A 7461-nucleotide genomic window follows, 5' to 3' on the forward strand; every position below is an offset into this window, starting at 1 on the left:
CAGTGTGAAAGGAAATTCGTTTCCTCGTACTTCCTGGCTAAACATAAAAGAATACATTTTAGAAACAAAATTCTAGAAACTTGCAAGATGTGCGGAACTTCAATGCTTTGCCATAATGTGAAACGACATTTGGTGGAAATTCACGGCATAGACAGTCCTTATAACTGTGCTTTTTTCATAAACTTGTTGAACTGTTGAAATTATCAAAATATTCTGAGGTTGTTTTGCTGGATTCAAACTATGTCCTTTTGTTTGTCACGATTATTAATAAACCTATTTTTGTCTTTAACAGAAAATGTATGGAATTTTTTTTTAGCGTATGTTATGTATGTAATATCATATTTTCTAAATCGATGAATTAACTGTAATGATAAATCGTGTAATATTGTAAATAAACCAGACGAAAATCGTTCCAATTTAAGAAATTCTTTCAACTTCAAAATATCTCAAATCACCAATATCGGCAAGGACCGAGACCAATCAACACCTCTTGGTGCGAAATAAAGTGTCGCCGTCGCCCTCCGGACCATAGGGGAATTTAAATAAATATAACATAAAATGTGTCTTTTTGTGCAGGGTGCCGAGGGCGGACAAGGGTCGCTTTTGGGTTTATCCGATGCACAAAATTGCTGCAAGCCTAACGAACATTGGTTTTAGCCTCTACGACCAATAGAAGCCGGTTAATTCATTCTTAAAAGTGAAAATTGTGGTGTATGAAATTCCAAAGTTTTGGTTTTCAGGGTCCGGCTATGGGGCCCTATGGCCTGCAGGGCAATGAATCTGGCACCAGTCGATGCCCCTTTTCGATAAAAACTGCCACCCGCAAGTAATTTTTAAAAATTGGACAACTTTTAGAATTGATACGATTTTTTAAAGTGTCGAGTTTTGGACATGGTCAAAACCATGAAAACATTTCGAAGTGGATGAAAAATATTAACAGTTGAAATTCATCAATCGACCAAATGTAATCTTTGAGGAATTTAATTGACAATATATAACACAATTAATATTTTCAAACAACCGAGATGTAAGGGTTTGAATTCCAAAAATTAGCCTTAATTATTCCCACCCCAATAGGATTTACATGAAAAGCGAAAATATTTCGGCATTTTCAACCGTCAATTAAAACTTTTCGTTTTTTTCATTGTGAATTCAATCAAAATGACACCAAATGTAAAGAAACTGAGATTCAAGTCCGTCGGTGCCATAGATTAATTAAATATAATTTTTTTTAAATTTTGTTCGATGTATGTCTAGATACAAACGCGGGGGGTAAAGTCAAGGGGTGCGCGTCGACTTTTGGGGCTTTTGGTAATATAAGCTCCTTCCATTCTACCGCTTGATAGCCCCTGTCCGAAAGTTTTACCCTGACGACCGGGATTTAAGGGTCTGAACTTTGCAAAATAAAAAAAAAAACATTTTACAATTTTCCCGTAATGTGCGAACGCGCGAAAATAGTTTTTCTTTTATTAAAATTCAAACGCTCATCGTATCGTCGACCACGAACCCTCATCGGTTAGCTCTTTTTATTAAATTTTGTGAAACACAGTTTGATTGAACGCAAATTCGAATGCGGTGAGTGCCAGAAGAAGTTTGTATTTTCATGTTTCCTGGCTTCACACAAAAAATATGCCCATTTGCAGGAGAAAAAACTGAAATTGTGTAAGGTGTGTGGAAAATCAATGGGAGAAAAGTCGATGAAAACCCATTTATTAATTATGCATGACATTAGCAGTCCGTAAGAAATGTCCGCTCAATGTCGATAACTAATTATAAATGTTAAAATACGGTTATAGAGTGGATTCCGAAGACTCTTAAATAACGATTGTGCGTCCTTAGCTCTTTTTGTTTTTCCCATGTCTTTAATTATGTTGTCGTGGACTTTTGATGCACAAACAAATTTGTCTACCCTAAATACCTATCCTATTCCTATTTATTAACTTAACCTGTAAATCTAATCCTTAATTCAGCAATTTTTGTAAATACACTCTCCAATAAATCGTGGTGAATGAAAAATATGAAATGTTTAATTTTTTGATCACATATTATCCACTCCTAATATTCGATAAAATAAACGTTATACATTTTATTAACACTTGTTTCTTTCATCTCCTCTCAAACAGTACCGCATGAATCTTAGAATTGACAATTTTTTATTTGATTTAAGTACTTTTGAAAATGAACTCGAGTTTTTCTTTGTTTTTTTTCCAAAAATGTCTCATTGGATTAACATAAAAGAAATTAACAAACCTTGAAGCTGACTGGACTAGCATGACATTGTTAAGCGTTATATACAGTCATTTTTTTAATTATCAATTTGATTATTTTGATGGTCTAGATGAAATAAAAGACGCTGCATAACAACTGTTCTCTGGTTATGCAACCCGAGCGGCGGTTAAGTCAAGCCGCTTGCATACATTTTGTCAGCAACTCTAGTGATATAAAAGATGCAAACCAAACACAGTAAATAAATTTGCGAAAGTTTTTAATGCAAATAATTACAAAATAGATTTCGGATTTAATTTCAACATGCACATTTTTTTAAAGCTGTGTAACTAAAAGTGGATTATTGTGTACCGTGAACATTAAGAAGGTGTGTTTCCATGGAACTGATGAGCATTTCCTTACCGCATAATGTGCACTTTCCACGGGCACGATTCAAATGGGAAAATTTAATATGCCTTGAAAGGTTACTTTTCCAGACCAATTTCTTCTTACAGAAATCACATTCAAACTGATGATCGATCAAATTGTGTTTCATCGCCAAATGGCGTTTCAAGAAATAGAGATAAGAAAAGCTTTTGGGACAGTGCGCGCATTGCTTCAAATTAGCTGCGCTGTGTTTGTAATTAAAGTGATTTTTTAGGGTTACTGCACTTTTGAAGTACCTCATGCATGGCCTGCATTTGAAGCCGAGATTTTTGTATTTCAAACGACGCCACGAGTTGTTTCTGTGTGATCTTCTCACGTGGTATTTCAGCTGATACAGTTTTTGGAACGTTTTTGCGCATTTTTCACACTTAAACCGTGTTTCTTTGCAAGTTTCACGGTGCATTTGATATAACCCTGAGCAGTCAAAGTTGCTTTTGCAGCGTCGGCAATTCTGCTTTTTTAGGTGGTGGCGGAAATTTTGCGAAATAACTTCTACATCGCAAACGGAGCAAATTTTGAAAGAATGTTCTCGATTATCATGAACCTTCAGCAATTGCATCGAAGAAAATAATTTGTCACACTTTTTACACTTAATTGTCTTTGTCAAATGCTTCGCAGCAATGTGAATTTCCAAATGTATTTTTTGCTTTGCTCTATGCCCACAATAATTGCATTCGTGGACTTTGGCCTCGTCTTCCTGCTTGTGCGTTGAGTCCAAGTGGGATTTCATTTCATCATCAGTTTTGAAGTAAATTAGGCAACCTCGGAAAGTGCATTTCACCGAAAATTCAGAGTGAACACGACCAACATGCTCGTGGAAGTGAGCATTGCGAATGAATTTCTTCTCACAAAAACAGCATTGAATAATTTTTCGTTCCTTCGGCATCTCGTGGAAATTCTTGACGTGCTCTGTTCTTTCTTCAATTGTGTGAAAATAGGTGGCACAATTTCGATTTACGCACCTGATGGCATTTTTGTGCGCTTTCTTTACGTGGGTAGCCAAGTTTCTACTAAATTTGATTGACTTCTTGCAGTAGAAACATTTTCTCTTCTTTTGCTCAGTTCCAGATTCAGTTTCAGTTTCTTCTTTTTCTTCGCTCTCTGACTCATCAATTTGCTCCAACTGAACCCAGCCCTGCTCAACCTTTCCATCTAAAAAGCAATATAAATTATATAAATGATTTTTATTAAACGGTTTATAGTATTCATCTACCAAAATAATATTTCCGTAGCTCTTTTGCCGCGTCGTCCAAATAATCCAAATTCTGAGGCCACCAAGAATCAGCCTCAAAATCCAAGCCGTGTTTGGCCAGAAACCTTTTTATAAAAAAGAACATAGTAACGATATTTTAAAATGACATTTTAATAGACTCACTCTGCGTGCCAGATGCAAAAGTAGCAAATCAGATCTTCATCCTCGATTTCCTCGGCGAATTCGCAGCCGCAGACGTTCAATAGCCAAGTCTGCAGCTTCTCCTTGTCCACGTGGACAGCCTGGAAAGCGCCGTCCGCCGTCGGACGCTCGCACAAAACGCAGAGTGGCCTCGCGGACGACATTTCCGAGCGAGAACCTTTGAAGCAATGAGAATTGTAAGGAGAAGAAGAAGGGTCATTGAACTGCACGAAAATGCGCTTTCTAATTTAGAGTAATTCGGGATATTTTTCCCTAAAATGTAAAACATTCAAGAAATTTGTTCTTTGCTGGGGAAATATATGAATTTTGACGAAATCAAGGACATATTTTCTCACTGATAAAATGGATGATTCTTCCTTGTCACTACCATAAAATATAACAACGGATTATATTTTTTAATAGCGTGGGAAAATGAGATTTGTGCAACACAAAAACAATAAAAATCAATCTATGTCAAAATAGGCATAGGAAAAGTTCGATGTTTTTCCCAAAGCATCCGCTTATTCCTAAATTATAACATTATATTTAAAAATAAAAGACTTATTTTAAATAAAAGAGGTTTTAAGAATGTTATAATATTGCAAATTCGTGCAACTATTTATTGCAAGGCCCGTTTATCTAGTCCCCGATAGAATTGTTCCCGTTTTGAATATTTTGTCCACCAGTCTGATTTATGAACCGCCAACAACACATTTTACAAGCTAATTTCTGTAATTGGAAGATCAAAAAGCGGATCTGCTGAACTGTCAGTAAGCTTTTATAAATAAAAAATTGGATTGGTCCTCTTGTTCTTATTCAGAAAAATTATGTTACGCGTGTCACATCAATTTTCGAGTCGAGCTTGAAGACGAGCGACACGTGGCATGCAGTGATTGAATTAGAGAGCAAAAATAATTTGCCGACGACAAACAGGCCGTGACTGGCTTAAAAAATTCAACCAGGGCATCGCTGATTTAGGAAGTTTAGTCCATTGTTGATCATTTTCACTGTGGAGCTGGCATCTGTGGCACATTTTAACCACGGCCCTCCAGGACATTGCTCGGTACACCTGATGGCCAACCCGATTGCTATTGTTTAGCCGTCGCAACATATCAGTTTCAAAATGAGAAAAGAAGAAAACTAATGCCTTCACTCTTGCCGCTCAAATTTTATAGAAGGTCAATCAGGAGCTTAAATCTACCTATAAACACAGATCAGTTTTTTTAACTAAAAATTCAATTTGTATGAAAAATTAAAATTTAAGAAACCTTTTAGTTAAAAATTGACTTTGAATCTTTGCTTTTGGTTTAATTTTTAATCATAAACCTTTTACTATCTGCAGCTGTTTCGATCTTAATCGCGCCTTTTTGAGTTACGACTTCGGAGTAAATTAAAAAACGGCACCCGTCGTGGCTCATCGTGTATTCCCGACACGTCATTAGATGCAAAGGAGAATAAAAAGAGAGTGCTAGTGTTGCCTTCACCCTAGCTGCGTTTAAGATTATAGGAGATTGATATAGAGCTGAAATAAGTATATCAAAAATAAATATTTAAATAAATATTGAAATGTATGGGACTCAAATTAAACATTAGTGCATCTTTATATTGATAATCATTTGCTTCCTGTTTAATGCTAACTCTTCAAAATCGAGACATTCGCTGAAGTTACTTTCAGCTTTTCCTTCTCTTTTACGTTTACCCTACAATCGACCTGACGACCTGACTAACAGCAGCTGTTTCGATCTCATTCGCGCCATTCCGAGCTTCCGTGATGCCGCTGGTGAAACCGCTCTGCCGCGTCTGCGAGCGTCCGACGGCAGACGGCGCTGTCCAGGCTGTCCAATTGGACAAAGACAAGCTGCAGACTTGGTTCTTGAACGTCTGCGGCCATGAATTTGCAGAGGAAATCGAGGATGAAGATCTGATTTGTTATTTCTGCATCTGGCATACCGAGTGAGCTGCTTCGGGATAATTGTTTTCTATTTTATGGACGAATTTTTTTTCTAGATTTCTAGCCAAATATGATAGCGAGCTCGAAGATTTGGCTTGGTGGCCACTTGATCAGGTTTATTTGGACGACGTGGCGAAGGAGCTGAGGAAGAAATATCTAGGTAAATGAGCTTGCATATTTAGCTCTAGAACTATATACTTGAGGTTGCTAGTATAAATTTCGGCTAAAAAGAAACCCAAAGGAAAGTATTTAGATTTTGGAATGAGCAAGAAAGTGATTATCAGATGGATTAGGAAATAACAGAACCTAAAACAATCAGATTCTCAAAAACAATTGATGTTGTTTGGCCCTTCTGGCCACTGAAGGAATTAGAGGGGAAAGCGATAGTAAGAGACACGAGAGACGAAATATCGTGAGCGGCAGATATACCGTAACGACAAAGCAAGAAAGATTAGAAAACATGGCAACGAGTTCTGTTCGTAGAACGTCAGGAGCCACTTCAGATCTGCGAGCTGTATATGATAAGGGGTTGGAGGTTGGAGGTCACTAATAATATTTTTCATGCTCTATTGTTGAAGAAAATCAAGAAAATATTAAATTAATCCGACTACCAATAATTTATATTTTTTTTTGTAGTGGTAGAGATTAAAGTGTTTGACACAGCGGTTGACGGTACATTACCGCTTTAAATCTAAAAATTTTCTAAAAATTATGAATTTTAATATGTTAAAAATTTATTTTTTAATTATTCGATTAATTGTTACAGATGGAAAAGCAGAGCAGTGCTGGGTGCAGCTGGAGATAATCGAAGTGCCGAAAATTGAGACGGAAGAAAATGGAGAGGACGAGGAAAAGACTGACGCTAGAAAAGGAGGCAGGAAATGTTTCTACTGTGGACAAGTTGTCGCAATTATTAGTATTCACGTGAGACAAATGCACGAGAATGCCATCAGATGTGACTATCGTGATTGTGTCACATTTTTCCACACTGTTGAGGAAAAAGAGAGCCACTCGAAGGAAGTGCATGAAAAGTCTAAAGCGAAGAAATTGATCAAATGCAGTTTTTGCGAGAAAGAGTTTCGATGGTCGAGAGACCTCAGAAATCATATTGGTCGGGTTCATTCTGAGTTCCACGTTAATTGCAAATTCTTTGGTTGCTTCTCTTATTTCAAATCTGAAGCTGAATTGAGGGTTCACTTTGATTCTGTTCACAAAGAAGAAGACGAGACAAAAGTATTCCAGTGCTACCATTGCGAGTACAAATCAAAATTGAAAGGGGATTTGTCGTTTCACGTTTCTTGTTCGCATTTGCCAAAATCGATCAATTGCGACAAATGTCTCAAATTGTTTTCCACCAAGCAGCATCTAGCAAAACATGTACGACGAAATCATGAGTTTCGGGTGTGTTTCATATGCAATTCAGATGTTACTGTTAGATATACGAGTGTCCATTTGAAAAGAAAGA

This window comes from Cloeon dipterum, chromosome 2 (genome assembly GCF_949628265.1).
Source record: "Cloeon dipterum chromosome 2, ieCloDipt1.1, whole genome shotgun sequence".
In the NCBI taxonomy this organism is placed as follows: domain Eukaryota; kingdom Metazoa; phylum Arthropoda; class Insecta; order Ephemeroptera; family Baetidae; genus Cloeon; species Cloeon dipterum.